The sequence below is a fragment of the Bos mutus genome, chromosome 10 (assembly GCF_027580195.1).
Source record: "Bos mutus isolate GX-2022 chromosome 10, NWIPB_WYAK_1.1, whole genome shotgun sequence".
In the NCBI taxonomy this organism is placed as follows: Eukaryota; Metazoa; Chordata; class Mammalia; order Artiodactyla; family Bovidae; genus Bos; species Bos mutus.
The window spans coordinates 29572493-29591875 of NC_091626.1; the positions used below are offsets into that span (position 1 = coordinate 29572493).

Here is a 19383-nt window from a genome sequence, read left to right on the forward strand (position 1 = left end):
TTTTTAAACCAGACAATACTAAGCTCCCTATATATCATGTAATATTCTTAAGTGAAAAGTATTACAGTTTTTACTTTTCCCCCCAGTGGGAAAATTCTCCATTTGCTTATATCAAACATAAGATTGAAGGTCTTAGGAGATATTTAAGACCACAGACTCATAGAAAGAACTGGTTAAAAGCCAAACAGTATCAAAGATATCAAATGGTTGGTTACTTGAACTGCCCCATTATCACCTTCAACTACTTGGTAATGAAAGATTAAATGCATCCAAAAGGTTAGTAAAGTATCTGAAAAAAGGAACTAGAACAAAAGATAACATAACATTTTCAAACTGACTAGGAATGGATTTTTCAACTTGTGGGATAAAATTACTTGCAATGTGGCTTTTTAGTAATATTGCTACCAATCAAGAATATTTACGGCCTTGCTGGGAGAACAAGAACAGTCTCTGATAAGGAACAGAGCCAGTGTAAGAGATAGAAGATAAAGCCAGAATAGACTCCAAATGCAAACTAAACTTAGCTGGAATTTTCTCCTGCAAGGAATGGGAAACTATTGGTTTCAGAATTTAAAAAGAATGGGAAACAAAGAAGTTTTCAGAAAGTTAAAATCTTTTTTATACACTGTAACCAGCTGATTAAGAGAAAGGTAAGTAGAGCAGTCAATAGAGACAATGTTTTAATACTTTATGCATGGGAGGATAAAGGAAATAGCAGAAGGAAAAGGGATAATTTCAAACAATGCTTATAATAAAGGATGATCTGACTGGCTTTGGAGACCAGGAACTAAATACAATTCTGTAATAGTGAGCATGATAGCTGAACCTGGCAGAAATTACAGGACCTTAAAATAGGAAAATTCAGAGAATAAGGTTTTTCTCCCATGGAAAAAAAGGAGAGGGGAGAACTGGAAAGACAATAAATTGCATTTTAGAAGTATTGCATTTAGAGTGGGAATTCTGTCTTGCTGTTAACTGCTAGACAGGGATTCAAAGGCTAGAAATGAAAATTTGTAAGTGATTTACATATTCACATCTTACAATTTGTAGAGCTTTTCAGTTTTTATAGTAATTCAAGCACATTATTTCATTTGATCTCAACAGGTGCCCTGAAAGGTGAGCAGGTCAGATATCCCCATTTTCCAGAAGACATGCAAGCACTGTAAGCTAAGTTTCAGGGCTAAAAGTTACAGAACAGAACTAAAAGCCAGAGAAGTGAACCTTCATGTGGCTCCGTAGTGCTAGGTTAATTGTCTCTGTAAAACAATACCATACTGACTACAGGCTTCCTTTGAAAAAAAAAATCACATTTACATTATTCTTTTACCTTTAAAACATGATTATGAAAAATTCATCTTTTCTTACTTGACTGCTTCATTTAACTTCACTGTTGTATGTCATTTGGTACCATCACTTCTTGGTAAATGGATGGGGAAACAATGGAAACAGTGACAGACTTTATTTTCTTGGGCTCCAAAATCACTGCAGATGGTGACTGCAGCCATGAAATTAAAAGACGCTTGCTCCTTGGAAGAAAACTATGACACACCTAGACAGTGTATTAAAAAGGAGACAAATCACTTTGCCGACAAAGCTCCACACAGTCAAAGCTGTAGTTTTTCCAGTTGTCATGTACGGATGTGAGAGTTGGACCATAAAGAAGGCTGAGCACCGAAGAATTGATGCTTTTGAACTGTGGTGTTGGAGAAGACTCTTCAGAGTCCCTTGGACTGCAAGGAGTCAATTCTAAAGGAAATCAACCCTGAGTATTCATTGGAAGGACTGATGCTGAAGCTGAAGCTTTAATACTTTGGCCACCTGATGCCAGGAGTCGACTCATTAGAAAACACCCTGACTCTGGGAAAGATTGAAGGCAGGAGGAGAAGGGGATGACAGAGGATGAGATGGCTGGATGGTATCACTGACTCAATGGACATGAATTTGAGCAAGCTCCGGCAGATAGTGAAGGACAAGGAAGCCTGGCGTGCTGCAGTCTATGGGGTCACAAAGAGTCAGACATGATTGAGCAACTGAACAAACAACAAATACCAAAAATTTTAAATAAACCTTCACTAACAATTCCTTTTCTGGAAATTTATCCTATATAGTATGTTAGGAACAATTTGGGTATGTTACTCTTTTTCAACTGTAAAATTTTAAAAATCTAAATATATATTAAGTATTTCCAATGAAAGTCTATCATTCCAATTGAGATGTGTCATCAGCATAAAATATACACTAGATTTTAAAGATTCAGCACGGGGGGAAAAATGGGCATCCCTGGTGGCTCAAATGGTAAAGAACCTGACTGCAAGGCAGGAAGACCCAGGTTCGGTCCCTGGGCTGGAAAGATCCCCTGGAGAAGGGAATGGCCACCCACTCCCATATTCTTGCCTGGAGAATTCCATGGACAGAGGAGCCTTGTGGGCTGAGCTGGACACTGGAGCAAAGAGCTGGACACAACCTAGTGACTAACAAATTTCACACACTTTCATGGGGGAAAAATGAATACAAAACATTTCATTATTTTTTGCATTTAATACATGCAGAAATGGTAATTTTTTAGACATTGTGTTAAACAGAATATACTATTAAGAGAGTCCACTGGTGGTCTAATGGTTAGAATTCCAGGTGTTAACTGCCTGGCCCAGGTTCAATCGCTGGTGAAGGAACTGAGATCATGCAAGCTGCACAGTGTGGCAAAAAAAGAAAAAGAAAAAAAAAAAAAAAAAATGGAAGAAAAAAAGAATGTCACCTGCTTATTTCAAATTTTTTTAATGTAGCTGCTGCTGCTGCTGCTGCTAAGTCACTTCAGTTGTATCCGACTCTGTGTGACCCCAGAGACGGCAACCCACTAGGCTCCTACTAGAGCATAAAGCCCTATATGAACTGACATGGAACAAAAAAAGCAAGTGAATTAATTAATGGTACTTGCATATTACCCAGGGGCTTCCCTGGTGGCTCAGATGGTAAAGAATCTGCCTGCAATGAATCTGCCTGCAATGCAGGAGACCCAGGTTTGATCCCTGGGCTGGGAAGATCCCCTGGAGAAGGAAATGGCAACCAACTCAACAGTATTTTGCCTAGAAAATCCCACAGACAGAAGAGCCTAGGGGGCTACAGTCCGTGGGGCTGCAAAGAGTCAGGCACGACTGAGCGACAAACACACACATACATATCATCCCATTTTTATAAATGCACATAAAAACATTTTTAAAGTTATTCACAAAAAATCCAGAAAAATATACGGAATATTGTTTTCACTTAGTATCTCTGAAAAATAAGGATAACTTATTTATCAGGTTTTACTTCCTGCACAATTTGGACACCTTACAAAAAACTGACAAAAAATGTGTTACTTTTATAATTTGAGGGGGGGAAAACCACATAGATAATACTTTTTGAAAGAAAAAGTAGTGACTTTTAAAATTACAACTACCTTCTTAAAGTACAAAACATTAGCAGAAGCACCAAAGCCCTTTCAAGAGTTCTAGAACAATTAGGCAAATAGAAGGAATCAAAATATTATCCCTAAGATCCTAAACAAGTTTATAAACAATTCAACAATAAGAATTTATAAATAAATCACTTAAGCAATCATTAAAACTCTTCAGAAGTCAGGATGTCTTCTACCACACAAAAAGGAATACATTACATCTGTAATTTAAAAATGAGAGGAAACCAGTTTACCAAAGGAGCAACAGCGTTAGTTTAAAGAAAAATTCCAAAACAGACTACTAACACTTTATAATATAGTAAGTCAAGTTCATCTTTCATCGTGTTAATAATACACAATCTCAAACTCTAAGAATCCTAATTTCCAAACTTACAGGGTTAATATTTTGCCTTCTAGATGCCTATTTGTATCCCTATTTTATAAAGATTTTCTCCTTTCCCTTTAATCTTAGGTTGTCAATCCTTTTAGGCAGTTTCCTTCCCTGAAACCCATGTATCACAAGCTGCAGGTCTCTAAAAGTGCATTGTTAAGATACATCAACTTTTGACTTCAAGTGATTTATAGTTTACTAGAGGAAAAAAAAAGACTCCAAAGGTCAGCAAATTAGTAGATGATTATCCCTACCTAGACGGTTTATTGGTATGCAATTCAATAGGCAATTAAAAAAAAATCTGCATTGTCACTGAAGGAATACCAAATAATCAGTTCAGAATTATCAGAACAAAAAAACTGACTAAAATTAATAATCCATAGAGAATACTTTCAGGACCAGACGTTATGTTATCAAAACAGGAAAGGCGAATTTGAGAAGGAAGAAGACTGATGAGGATACAAATGTCACCAAGTTTAGAATCCACTGAACTTTTAGCACTACAGAACTGCTGACTGAGAATATGAGTCATGTTCTGATTTTGATCAGTTTAGAAGGCAGTAAAACATAATGAGGACATTATAAGAAATAAGAATGAAAGGTCAATCTGGAAGATTACTGTACAGAAATCTTAGTTATAAAAGGTTACTAAACTATTCATCCATTCAACAATGTAAGTACTCATTTGGTACAAAAACTTGGGATAGTCACTGGCAAGAAGATTGCTAAGGCAGAGTGTCCAAATTCTTAGGAAACTTAAATTCTAGTGTGAAAAACAAGTATAAGTATACAAGCAAACAAACAAAACCTCTACAGAACTTCAATGCTATTTGGTAAGTGCTGCACTACAACTGCAGAAAACGCTACAGGAATTACCTATGGAAGAGCATCCTAAGAAAACTTGTATAAATGGGAAAGAATGTAAGACCCAAGACATATATGAAAGGCTTCCATTACACAAAAGGAAAAAGAGTAAACAAAACACTAATTCAAGCACTCTAACATGAGTAAAATTAAACAGATGGTTTCTAAACATAAAATTTTAAATCCCCATAATGAAGCTCAACTCTAAAAACTATGCTTTTTAAGCCTATTTTAAAGTGTAATAAAAATGACCTAGTGAAAAATACCCTTGGATTGATGTTTGAGAGTCAGTAAGAGAAACTAGTAATGCTGAGCAGAACTTGATCTCACTACATACGTAAGCTGTTTATAAATAGAGCAAACTGTTTTCCCCCCACTGGCTTTCACTGTTATTTCAGAGATGACAGAAGCTTTACTTCAACACAAAATTACAATTAACCATCACTGACTCAGTCTATGATAACCAATTCACAAAATTCCTACAAAACTGCTTAATCAAATTATTGATAATCACACCAACTATTCAAAATATATTTATGAAAACAATAGTTCATTGATAGTCCATGTAAGTATCATAAAACAGGTTTGTATTTTTTCTCTTATTTATGGATAAGAATTTATTAAGTGCTTAATATATATACCAGGTACTATGCTAATCATTCTTGATACATCATTTCAACTAATCCTCAAAATAAGACTCTGAGGGAATCTGAATATTCCACTTCAAAAGCTGACATTTTGGCAAAAGGGTTATTTTGAGATAAGGCAATTAAAAAACAGCATACAACAGAAAAAAACTGCCTTCCCCTATCAGACTTAAAAAGCAGGGCATAAATTTTCCTTTTTAAAGGTAACATGAATTTTCATTTCTAAAGTACCAGAAAGAGAACTCAATCCTCAGAGTTGACTCTTATCAATGCAGATGACACAGACATAAATCTGTATAACAAACCTGACTAAAATAATCTTTATATTCACTAGTTGCTCCCACATATTTATTCCCACAATTTGCAGGCCCTAAAAAGCCTCTTTCCTTTGTCTTGTCTCTATTCCACAATTTATCGCTCAGATTCACTGCTTCTATGGTCTCCAATTCTTTCCTCTGTAGCCCTCCATATGCATAAGTGACAAACCATTTCTTCTGTTACTCTGTCTTTTGTCAGTTTAATTTGCAGAGCCCCAGACAAAGAACCTAGGAGGAAAGAGAAAAAGGTTTTTCCTTCCCTCAGTTCATTTCAGTCGCTCAGTCGTGTCCGACTCTTTTTGATCCCATGAACCACAGCACGCCAGGCCTCCCTGTCCATCACCAACTCCCAGAGTCCACCCAAACCCATGTAGATTGAGTCAGTGATGCCATCCAGCCATCTCATCCTCTGTCGTCCCCTTCTCCTCCTGCCCTCAATTTTTCCCAGCATCGGGGTCTTGTCAAATGAGTCAGCTCTTTGCATCAGGTGGCCGAAGTATTGGAGTTTCAGCTTCAATATCAGTCCTTCCAACGAACACCCAGACTGGTCTCCTTTAGGATGGACTGGTTGGATCGCCTGGCGGTCCAAGGGACTCTTAAGAGTCTTCAACACCACAGTTCAAAAGCATCAATTGTTTGGCATTCAGCTTTCTTTATAGTCCAGTTCTCACATCCATACATGACCACTAGAAAAACCATAGCCTTGATTAGACGGACCTTTGTTGGCAAAGTAATGTCTCTGCTTTTGAATATGCTATCTAGGTTGGTCATAACTTTCCTTCCAAGGAGTAAGCGTCTTTTAATTCCATGGCTGCAATCACCATCTTCAGTGATTTTGGAGCCCAAAAAAATAAAGTCTGAGACTGTTTCCACTGTTTCCCCATTTATTTGCCATGAAGTGATGAGACCAGATGCCATGATCTTCGTTTTCTGAATGTTGAGCTTTAAGCCAACTTTTTCACTCTCCTCTTTCACTTTCATCAAGAGGCTTTTTAGTTCTTCTTCACTTTCTGCCATAAGGGGGCTATCATCTGCATATCTGAGGTTTTTGATATTTCTCCCGGCAATCTTCATTCCAGCTTGTGCTTCTTCCAGCCCAGCATTTCTCATGATGTACTCTGCACATAAGTTAAAGAAGCAGGGTGACAATATACAGCCTTGACATACTCCTTTTCCTATTTGCAGCCAGTCTGTTGTTCCATGTCCAGTTCTAACTGTTGCTTCCTGACCCACATACAGGTCTCTCAAGAGGCAGGTCAGGTGGTCTGGTATTCCCATCTCTTTCCGAATTTTCCACAGTTTCTTGTGATCCACATAGTCAAAGGCTCTGGCATAGTCAAGAAAGCAGAAATAGATGTTTTTCTGGAACTCTCTTGCTTTTTCCATGATCCAGCGGATGTTGGCAATTTGATCTCTGGTTCCTCTGCCTTTTCTAAAACCAGCTTGAACATCAGGAAGTTCATGGCTCACGTATTGCTGAAGCCTGGCTTGGAGAATTTTGAGCATTACTTTGCTAGCATGTGAGATGAGTGCAATTGTGCGGTAGTTTGAGCATTCTTTGGCACTGTCTTTCTTTGGGACTGGAATGAAAACTGACCTTTTCCAGTCCTATGGCCACTGCTGAGTTTTCCAAATTTGCTGGCATATCGAGCGCGGCACTTTCACAGCATCATCTTCCGGGATTTGAAATAGCTCAACTGGAATTCCATCACCTCCACTAGCTTTGTTCATAGTGATGCTTTCTAAGGTCCACTTGACTTCACATTCCAGGATGTCTGGCTCTAGGTGAGTGATTATACCATTGTGATTATCTGGGTCATGAAGTTCTTTTTTGTACAGTTCTTCTGTGTATTCTTGCCACCTCTTCTTAATATCTTCTGCTTCTGTTAGGTCCCTACCATTTCTGTCCTTTATTGAGCCCATCTTTGCATGAAATGTTCCCTTGGTATCTCTAATTTTCTTGAAGAGATCTCTACTCTTTCCCATTCTGTTTCTTTGCATTGATTGCTGAGGAAGGCTTTCTTATCTCTCCTTGCTATTCTTTGGAACTCTGTGTTCAAATGGGTATATCTTTCCTTTTCTCCTTAGCTTTTAGCTTCCCTTTTTTTTACAGCTATTTGTAAGGCCTCCTCAGACAGCCCTACAACCTCTGAATCAGGCACAAGTACAAGCCCCATTCTGCAGAGAAGCAATCAGATTTTCACAGGTTAACCTGCCCAGAGTCACACACAAGTCAAGAAGCACCAATCTGATTCCACAGTATGAGTACTTAATTGGTGCAAGGTTTGTAACTATGATCTCTATCATAAAAGCCCATAATTCATCCATTCACATTTAATATTTGTAAAGAAAGCTAATTAGACAATCCCCCCCATCCATCAATAAACACATTTATGGTCAACACCAAATAAATGGCATCTCAAATTCTCTCAGGCTACAGGAGGTAACTAGGTTAGAACAGTCTCTGGGATGAAACTTACAAGTAAGGCTAAGGTTTAATAAGTAAATGATTAAAAAGTGCAAATTGATAACATCCATCTGCTAAGTCGCTTCAATCGTGTCCGACTCTGTGCGACCCCATAGACGGCAGCCCACCAGGCTCCACCGTCCCTGGGATTCTCCAGGCAAGAACACTGGAGTGGGTTGCCATTTCCTTCTCCAATGCGTCAAAGTGAAAAGTGAAAGTGAAGTTGCTCAGTCCTGTCCGACTCTTCGCGACCCCATGGACTGCAGCCCACCAGGCTCCTCTGTCCGTGGGATTTTCCAGGCAAAAGTGCTGGGGTGGAGTGCCACCACCTTCTCCAATCCATCTACCATGTGCCATATTAAGCAGAGAGATATTAAAATAAAAAGACGTAGCCCCTACCCTTAAGGAGCTTACAATTTACAGGTTCAAAGATCTTCACTTTAATTCAAATACAATTTAAATACTAAATTAAAGATGTCTTTCCTAAAAAAAGATTCTTACCAAAAAGACAGTGTTAAACCTGGTAAATCTAAAAGCAGGCTAAAATACAAAGTAGAAAAACCCAAGGGCTTTGGAGAAAAATAAACTGAGTTCAAATACCTGCTATCAGTTACAACAGGAATCAGGATAAAATAATCTCTCTGAGCCTCTATTTGGTCACAAAGTTGTTAATGTTTAGAACTACATACAAAGGATGACAAACTAAGAGATGGGGCAGAGGATACAGTTCTGGGTAGGGTTAGGGAAAAGAAAAAAGTACTGTGATTCAGCCAAATTAAATACTATTCTCACTATAAAACTGAAATAAAAGGATAAGGCAGAAAGTGTAAGGGTAAGAAATAAAGTATAAAAGATTAAAATGTAAAAAGAACACTGTCCCTTTAAGATGCCTACAAAGAACCACCAAATTTCCTTTCATAAACTCTTAGGTATCTACTGATTACTTGTAAGTGAATCATTATTTTGAAAAACGTCTGTAGCTTATTTGCTTATTTGTATAGTCCTCAGATAAATCACCTGGCCAGAGGTTAACTCTGGGATTCACGATACAATTTCCTTGAATGCCCTGATGGTTATATACAATAATGAAAATGTTCTGTATCTGCATTGTGCGGTACTAACACAGCCACACTGGCCATATACAGCTAACAAGCACTTGAAATGTGGCATGGGTAACTGAAGAACTGAATTCTTAATTTTAGTTAATCGAAATTTAAACAGTCACATGTGGCTGGTGGCCACTATACTAGAGAACAGAGCCCCAGACAAACATGTGGTCACATGCACTTTCATAAACTAAAGTTACAGGAACATTCATGGTAACGTTTACTCATAATAACCAAAAGTTAGAAACAACTCACCAACAGTAACACAGTTAAATAAACCTTGATATATAATTTTTAAAAATTATAAGTCTGCAACACTATAAAAGGAACCTTACAATTTATTTGCATATTATTTAAGCAATTCTGTGATTCTGTCCATTTCAAACAACTAATAAATTCTCTTAATCCAACTTAGTCTCTAAGGGACCATCCATACTTACTTCAAAGCCAGGCCTTTGAGGGCAGTGACTTCATCTAATACTTCCTTATATCCCACCCAAAGTCTCCACATTATAAATATTCAGAATTTACGTTTAATCTTCTGAATAAACTAGTTATAATGATCACTTGTAAACCAAAGAAAAACCAACTCATACATAAGTATCATACAGATAATATAATCAATGTAAAGCTGAATTTAAAAAATCTGCTTAAAAACAAACTTTTCTTTCACACTAAGTATAATACAATTGCATTCTAAGCTATAACTGTGATTAAACAATAATATAAAATTTTCTTAGTAAAATCTGATAAGACTTTGCAACAGCTTCTGCTTAAGCTTGAAGGGAAAAATGGAGAACATGGGACAAGAAAACAATCTCTGGGGAGTCCAGAGACAGGTAATAACAGAGCTAACAAGCCACACAACAGAGCAATGAAATGAGTACTAAAAAGATACCCCATCTGGTACGTGAGATCCAACCCCAGTTCTGCCACTAACTACTGGCGCAAAATTAACCCAACAGCCAGGTATGTGGCATCTCTGCCTCTGATCTGCCAAAAAGCACTGACATTTTTTTTTTTTTTTTTTTTTTGGAGGAGCGAGGGGAGTTAAAATTTCAAATTCAGCTCTATCTGGACAGAAATTCAGAAAGAAAGAAAAACTTTCTGAAGCATCCCTTATGTCCCAAACATTAAACAAAAATGAGCACCTAAATTTAAGTACTTTTAAAGTACAACCAAATCCTAGCAGAGCACCCAGTTCAGTTCACTCACAGGAGTCAGTCAATTAATTTAAATATATACAATCTTACAGGCACTTCTGAAGCACTCAAAATACAGAAAACCTACTTCTTAGGTCCTATCAAAATAAGGCATTTTAAGTGACATTATCAAACATTTTTTGTGACAATGTAAAATTCTCAAAACAAGAAATTATATTTTAACACAAACTCTCAATTTTTTCATGTGAAGTTTCTGATACTACTGTGAAGCCAAACAGTTACAACTTACATGTCCAATAAGCATAATTCAAAAGATAATTTAGCTAGAAATATAAATACAACCATAATTTCTAATATTTGGACAACTACACACTGTAAAATAACATAAAATGGCGTGGTGGTGGGAGCAAATCTTATTAAGTATCTGCTACATGTCAGAATATTTTGTTCAGTACCTTCCATACCCTATCTTATCTTTTTCAGTCATCTTCCTAGATGGCCACCTGTTAAAGATAAGGAAAATGAAGGCGTGGCTGCGAATTACAGCACTGAATAACCTTCCAACTCAGCTGATCTTAAAGTCTTTCTGCTACATTACTGTAATTATTTTCATTTTTCCTGCTGACTTTTGCCCAAAATCAAAATAGGCAAACTAAGTCCACAGGCCAAATAAGGCATACCTTGTTTTTGTAAACAAAGTTTTGCTGGAACACAGATTCATTTGGCCATCTTTGCACTGTACAGCAGAGCTGGACACCTGCAACAGAACTGGGACAATCTGCAAAGCTTACAGTAGTTACTACCTGGCCTTTTATAGAAATTTGCCAACCCCTGCCTTAAAGTATCAAAAATGCAAAGAACCTCAGAGGCCTCAAAACTTCAATGTTTAGCTTCTTTGAGACAACTATTAAGAAAGAAGGAACTTCAAAATTACATGAGAGAAATTGCTTGAAACTTTATGTTTAAAGCCTAATAAGCTCAAATTTATAAAAGTGATAAAATTAAATAGCTTGATTATGAAGTAACTGAACCCTTGTTATTTGTTTTGAAGGGAAGGTGGTAAGGTTTTGAATCTCAGTACTCCCACCAGGGATGGAACCTGTGCCTGCTCCTGCAGGGGGAGTGCAGAGTCCGAGCCTGCCAGGGAATTCCCCATGAAACCTTATTCTTAACAATTAAAGTGTCTTCTGTAGTAGAAAGTGATGGAGGAAAAACTTCACAATTCACCATATTAAAACATATTTAATAAACATGTACCTTTTTACTATGTACCCACATTTTTTCATGAAGAACATCTTCAGTATAGCAAAACAGAGCCTGGCATTTCAAGTAGTTTATACTTCACTTCACACTTTTTAATACATTCACTGAATTCCTTACACTTGGATCAAACCAAACATTTATGTGATTACTCAAGGGTCTAGTTGATTTTCTTGTGTTGAAGGAGCTTTCTCCACCCCCGCCACCCCCCGTGGTATGTGACATTCCCATTGCTTTCATTCCAAGTAAAAAATCTCCCAATTAAATCATTTTATCTTCATTCAAAATATACTTCACTATCACTTAAACAATTTGCTTAAATTAAGCCAGCGTGAGGAAATGCTTGATTACAGTGTTACAAACATTTTCTTTCTTCATTTAGCAATCTGAAACAGGAGTCCCATAGCGGTAAAGTACAGTCTATAAACTCCAGTATAGATAGATCAAGAAGTCCTACAACATATGAAACGTACACAACTGTTAATGAATACCTTGACTTTGATGACTTTATAAACACTTTCAAAAAATCCTATATTCAGTTTCCTTTTTAAGAAAAATGTCACTATCAAAGGAAAATAACCCAAAATTATTTAGTTTGCAACAACTCTGGAGTTATTCCCAGAAACACACAAGGCCACGTCAACATTGAAAAATTAATCAGTGTAATTCACTGTATTAACAGATTTTAAAAATTCAAATGGTCACCTCAATAGATGCAGAAAGGTATGACAAAATTCAACATCTATTCATGATTAAAAACGCAAACAACCCCCCTCAAACTCTCAGCAACCTCAAAACAGAAGGAAATTTCCTTAATATGATTTATAGAATCTACAAAATGACTTACATCTAGCATTATACTTTGAAGGTGAGACTGAATGCTCTAAGATTGTGAACAAGGCAAGGACGTTCCCTTTCAACCCTATTGGAAGTCCTAGATGCTGCACAAAGTCAAGAAAAAAAAGACATACAGGAAAGGTAGGTAGGTTTCTCTATTCATAAATGACATGACTGCCTCCTTAGACAAATTCCAAAATATCTACAGGAAAAAGCTCCTAGAAATTATAAATGAGTTTAATAAAAACTCAAAATACAAAAGCAACATATAAAAATTGATTGCATTTCACATACTAGCAATGGTCAACTGGAAAGACAAGGTTTTAAAAATGACATTTGCATTAGAACTAAAAAACTGAAATACTTAGGTAGAGAACTAATAAAACATTTGCAGGATCTACATGTTGAAAACTATGAAACATTCATGAAATAAATAAAAGACCTAAATAGAGAGAAACATCATGTTCATAGATTGGAAAACTCTATTTTGTTAAGACGTCAATTATCAAATTAATCTACAACAACTTCAAAATCCTCAGTTCAGTTCAGTCACTCAGTCATGTCCGACTCTTTGTGACCCCATGGACTGCAGCACGCCAGGCCTCCCTGTCCATCACCAACTCCCAGAGTTTACTCAGACTCATGTCCATTGAGTCAGTGATGCCATCCAATCATCTCATCCTCTGTTGTCCCCTTCTCTCGCCTTCAGTCTTTCCCAGCATCAGGGTCTTTTCAAATGAGTGAGCTCTTCGCATCAGGTGGCCAAGGAATCGGAGTTTCAGCTTCAGCATCAGTCCTTCCAATGAGTATTCAGGACTGATTTCCTTTAGGATGGATTGGTTGGATCTCCTTGCAGTCCAATGGACTCTCAAGAGTCTTTTCGAACACCACAGTTCCAAAGCATCAACTCTCTGGCACTCAGTTTTCTTTATGATCCAACTCTCACATCCATACATGACTACTGGAAAAACCATAGCTTTGACTAGATGGACCTTTGTTGGCAAAGCAGTATCTCTGCTTTTTAATATGCTGTCTAGGTTGGTCATAACTTTTCTTCCAAGGAGCAAGCATCTTTTAATTTCATGGCTGCAATCACCATCTGCAGTGATTTTGGTGCCCACAAAAATAAAGTCTGACACTGTTTCCCCACCTATTTGCCATGAAATGATGGGACCAGATGCCATGATCTTAGTTTTGTGAATGCTGAGTTTTAAGCCAACTTTTTCACTCTCCTCTCTCACTTTCATCAAGAGGCTCTTTAGTTCTTCTTCACTTTCTGCCATAAGAGTGGTATCATCTCCATATCTGAGGTTATTGATGTTTCTCCTAGCAATCTTCATTCCAGCTTGTGCTTCATCCAGCCCAGCGTTTCTCATGATGTACTCTACATATGTTAAATATGCAGAGTGACAACACACAGCCTTGACATACTCCTTTCCCTATTTGGAACCAGTCTGTTGTTCCATGTCCAGTTCTAACTGTTGCTTCCTGACCCGCATACAGGTTTCTCAAGAGGCAGGTCAGGTGGTCTGGTATTCCCATCTCTTTCCGAATTTTCCACAGTTTATTGTGATCCACACAGTCAAAGGCTTTGGCATAGTCAAGAAAGCAGAAATAGATGTTTTTCTGGAACTCTCTTGCTTTTTCCATGATCCAGCGAATGTTGGCAATTTGATCTCTGGTTCCTCTGCCTTTTCTAAAACCCAGCTTGAACATCTGGAAGTTCATGGAATTTATATATATTTATAGCAATAAGCTGATTATAAAATTTAGGCAAAAGTACTAAAATAGCCAAAACAATTTTGAAAAAAAAAAAAAAAAAGTTGGAGAATTCACATTACCTGATTTCAAGACTTAATTTTAAACCTATATTAATCAAGACACTGTGATACTGGTGGGAAAAAAAAGCCAAATACAACAATGGAACACAGAGGAGGCTAGAAAGAAACCCACACAAATGTAGTCGAATGGTTTTTGACCAAGAAACAAAGACAATTCAATGGAGAATAGTCTTTTTAACAAACAGACATGGAACAACTGGACAAATAGGTGAAACTCAACTTACAGCTGTACACAAAAAGTAACTCAAAAGTATAACACAGATCGAAAGGTAAAATATATAATTTATAGAAGATGACATAGGAGAAAATCTTTGTGATCTTGGTTTGGCAAAGAGTTCTTATATACTATACCAAAACTAAGACTCATAAAAGAAAATATTGATACTTTGCACTTAATCAAAATTTAAAACTTCTGTACTTCAAAAGACACAGCTGAGAAGGAAGGAAAAGGCAGGCCACAGACTCGAAGAAAATCTCTGCAAACCACATATCTGACAAAGGACTAGAAAAAAATCAGACAATAAGAAAATTCAATTTAAAAATGGAAAAAGATTTGAAACTTGGACACTTCATCAAAGATATGCAGATGGCAAGTAAGCACTGAAGTGATGCTCATCATCAATATTCACGAGAAAAATTCAAATAAAAACCACAATGAAATACTGCTATATATATATATATATACCTATTACAATGACTAAAATTAAAAAGAGTGATCATACCAAGTGTTGATGAGGACATAAAGGAATTAGAATACTCATACACCACCACTGAGAATATAATTCAGCCTCTTTGGAAAATGTATTTTTGAGTGTATAGTTTCCTACACTACTGTGACAAGTTGCCACAGATTTAGTGGCTTAAAACAACATAAACTTATTATTTTACAGTTCTGTAGGTTAAATATCTGACACAGGTCTCTCTGGGTGAAAATCAAGTTGTTGGCAGAACTCCATTCTTTTCCATGAGGTCTAAAGATTAATCCATTTCCTGGCCTTATCAAGAGACCATATTTCTTAGCTTATGCCCCAAATTCTCCAACCTCAAAACCGAGAACTCTGCATCTCTCTGTCCCTGCTCCCACTGTTACATCTTTCTACCTTCTCTTCCCCTTTTAAGAACCTTTGTGATACTCTAGGCACAGCACCTGGATAACCTCAGGATAAACTCTATTTTAAAGTCAGTTGATTAATTCCACCTACAACTTTAATTCACTTTTGTCATGTAATCTAGTTTATTCACAGTTTCCAAGGAGCAGAACATCTTGGGCCACTATTCTACCTAACACATATTTTTAAAGTTAAACATACACTTCCCACATGACCCAGAAATTTCACTTGGAGGTGCTTATCCAAGAGAAATGAAGGCTTGTGTTCACATAAAAACTTGCTAACAAAGATTTATAGCAGCTTTATTCATAGTTCAAACAAAAAACTCAAATGTCTTTCAACTGGTAGATGGATAAATCGTGATGCATCCATACACTGGAATACTACATTCAGCAACATAAAGAATTGCTAACACACTCAACATCAAGAAACACTCCAAAGTATTACACTAAATTAAAGAAACCAGACTCAAAAGGCTAAACACTATATAATTCCATTACCTGATATTCTAGAAAAGACAAATTACAAGGAAAGACAATAATCAACATCAGTTGCCAGCAGTTAAAGACTATAAAAGAGCAGCTCAAGGGAATTTCAGGGGCTGAACTGTTACTGGGTGTCTCAATTTTGGTAGTTGCATAGCTCTATGTATCTGTCAAAATAACTGTACAACAAAAAGAGTTAATTTCACTTCACCAAAATTAAAAATAAAGTTAAAACCTTTGTTAGAGAAGGAAAATAATTATATCATTTCTCACCCATCAAACTGGCACAAATTAAAAAATCTGATGCCAATCTGGCAATTCTAAACGTGGATAATGTATAAGGGTGACTCATATACTGTTGGCAGGTCTGTAAATTGTTACAACTTTAGAGTATTATTTGGCAGCTGGCAAAGTTGAAAATGCACATCAACCTATGGCCCAGGAATTCATTCCAGAGAAAACTTTACAAATGTGTTCAAGGAGATACACATACGGATGTTCACTAAACATTGTCTGAAATACTGAAAAACTGAGAATAATCCTTCAGTCAAGGAATGAATTAATTGTGGTTAGTGGTTATTTTAAAAAGAAAAAGAAAAAATGCATGAGGGAAAAAATTCAACTCTGCTGGCTCCATATATGATTTTTCAGAAGAGTTTAACTTATCATAAGGCAAGCATTTTAGCATTTAGTTCCAACTCTGCTGCTAACTAATCTATCTACATACCTCACTTTCTTTTTCTTGGAAAATGAAGAGGTTAGACTATACAAAGACTAAAGATTATTTCCAACTCAACAAGGATACTGATACCAAAAAAGGGCCAAATTTCTTCTATGTCTGTGATGAGCTTTTTAATCATATAATAATCATTCAGAAAGAGCATATAAACTTCTAAACTCACCCTACTAACTTGGTGGTGGTGGTATAGTCACTAAGTCGTGTCCAGCTCTTGCGATCCCATGGACTGTAGCCTGCCAGGCAGAGTTCCCGGGATTCTCCAGGCAAGAATACTGGAGTGGGTAGAGGATCTTCCCGACCCAGGAATCAAACCCAGGTCTCCTGCACTCCAGGCAGATTCTTTACCGATAGAGCTACGAGGGAAAGTTCTACTACTACCTTGGGCAACCCTCAAGTAAAATTTGCATATCCTTTTGTAGTTTATCATTCTAAAATACGTTAATATTAATGAGTCAATCTTCTCAACTTCAAGTCTGTGTGGCCAGAAGTCATTGAACTACATGGCAAGTTTACTTGACTTTAACAAAGATAAAATCATGAATTTCTTTCTGTATTTTTTTTGCCTGTTTCATCTACAGAGTTCCTACACTGTAATAGCTTCTGCTTGCTACAATAGTATAAAAAGCCTTTTAAAACCTGTAACATGCAAATCTACAGAAATCTAGTAAATAGTAGTCTACTATCCAAAAGAGCTTATTTAACAATTTCATTATCCCAATACTTACACTTCAAAGACACCAATAACCAGCATGCCACTTGTTCCTATTGAAGAATTTATTAGGTTATTAATTTCTGGTATAATCCAAAAGCATAACTAGAACACTATCATTAACACGTAACACTTTAAAAAAACACAAATATTAACACCTTTCACCTTGTCATTAAAATCGAAATTTCAAAACGTTTGTTCCAAGGGCTTGCCAAATCTAAATTTTCACAATTCTAAACGAGAACGGAGACAAAAACACACACTATGTACTACTTCTAAAAACCTCCTAGGTATGAGATTTTAATTTGAACGTCAACTGCCAAGAAAAACCTTTCGACGGAAACCTAAATTCTGAACATCTTACAGTATGTCAATCAACTAGACAGAAGGTGAGTTATTATCATTAGGAAGTTACATAATTTGCACCCAAGATTGTTTAAACTCTCTCGTTAAACGCAGCTGACAACAATTTACAAGCTTCCAACTTCAATCTGAAAACTTAAATTACCAGAAACCATGAACGGGATTAGGCTTTTCTTTAAAAATGGTTGCGAGGAAGTAAGAACTGTTTGTTTCAAGACTGCAGCGAGGAGCCGAATACCAGCAGCTGAGTCAGGCAGAGAAACGACGACTACATTCCGTCTACCAGAGGAAAGTGTTCCGTGTTCTTCGCCCCGCCAAGATCCCGGACCCGGCCTGGAGCGAGTCCGGAGAGTTGCGAACCCCGAGGCGCGGGCGCAGAGGGCAGGCGCCTCCCTGCACCTCGGGCCGGGCGGGCAGGAGACCCGCCGTGGTGGGTCGTTAGCCAAGGCAGAGGGAGCGGGCACCGCCAGGCAGCGTTCCTCCGAGGGACAAAGGTTGAGCTAACACCCTCCGCTGCCGGCCGGGCTCCCGCTGCCTGGAGCAGCCCGCGAAGCAGCCCGGGGTCCCGCCCTGGCCCGCGCGTGGGGGGGGGTGAGCGCGGCCGTGCCTCCCCCAGCCGCTCGCGTGGACCTGTTGATTAAGACCGCCACACCGAGCCGCCGCCGGTCAGCCTCTTACCTCCGCGCCACGGCGGCCGCCGCTCCTCCCGCCCCGGCCTCCTCTAAACACTGCAGAAACGACAGCTTCCCAGCGGCACTTAAAATACCGGATAAAGAATCCAGAAACTCGCGATTCCCTACCTCACAATCTTAAATCCCCGCCCCCGCCCCACCCCCAGTCGCCGCCGTCGCCGCCAGTGACTCCACCTCGAGACCGCGCAAGACCGCGCACGCGCTCCCGGGACTCTGGCGCAGTGGGCGCGCCTATCCCAGCCGCTCCTCTGCACGCCTGCCCGCTGTTTGGCAGAGAGGCTCGCGCGATTCGCCCAATCCCGAGCCGGCGCGGAGAACGGGCCCTCTCATTGGTCCGCTCTGCAGCTCCTGAGGGGCCGGCCGCGCGCGCACTCGCGCGCCTCAAGTGGAAAACGCGAAGTGTTTCGGGCTTTCAGGCGCTGGGGAACTGCTTTTGGCTTGAGCTCACTGGCCAGGTTATGTGAGGACGTGAGGTTTCGCTAAGACGCAGTGGGCGGGCTCACGGTCTACAGACCTTTCTTATCTCCCCGAATGTCCGTCAGCTGCTGAAGAAAATCTGGTTTCCCTTGAGGCTACTCGTCATGTCCTGTGAAGCACGTCACACAATCTAACATTTGTGTAAAAAAGAACCATGGCATACCCGAACACCTGGATGCGTGTGGTGTCCCACGAAAGAATTCTCTGCTACCATGGAAGACTTCACAAAGCCAGCAGCTAGGACCGAATTCTGAAAACCAGACAGGAAGGATGCCACAGAAGAGGGCCACAGCTGTTGCACAAAACTCAAGTACCTGGGCCAACCCACATCCAGTGCAAGGAAATCCACATGAACAGTCTTCAAGATTCCCTGGAAACTGTTAGCCATATCCAGAAAGGAAAGGAAAGAAAAAATGTGTGTGAGAAGAGATCGATTTCCTTTTCTAAGTTGTTAAATACGGAAATAAGTAATAATTCAAG

The 19383-nt window shown here is 38.5% G+C and overlaps 1 protein-coding gene across 5 annotated transcripts in view; it reads right to left on the bottom strand.

The window, feature by feature from the left end:
* Window positions 1-18547, bottom strand: part of PALS1 (protein associated with LIN7 1, MAGUK p55 family member) — a 78508-nt gene extending 59961 nt beyond the window's left edge. For 2 of the 5 annotated variants that reach the window (XM_070377676.1, XM_070377673.1), the window contains exon 1: window positions 18413-18547. The gene's annotated coding sequence lies outside the window, so the exon portion shown is untranslated. Of the gene's footprint in view, window positions 1-17387; window positions 17407-17879; window positions 18304-18412 lie in introns of those variants that run through there. The other 3 variants (XM_070377674.1, XM_070377677.1, XM_070377675.1) reach the window with 3 other exon arrangements.
* Window positions 18548-19383: the final 836 nt, after the last annotated feature.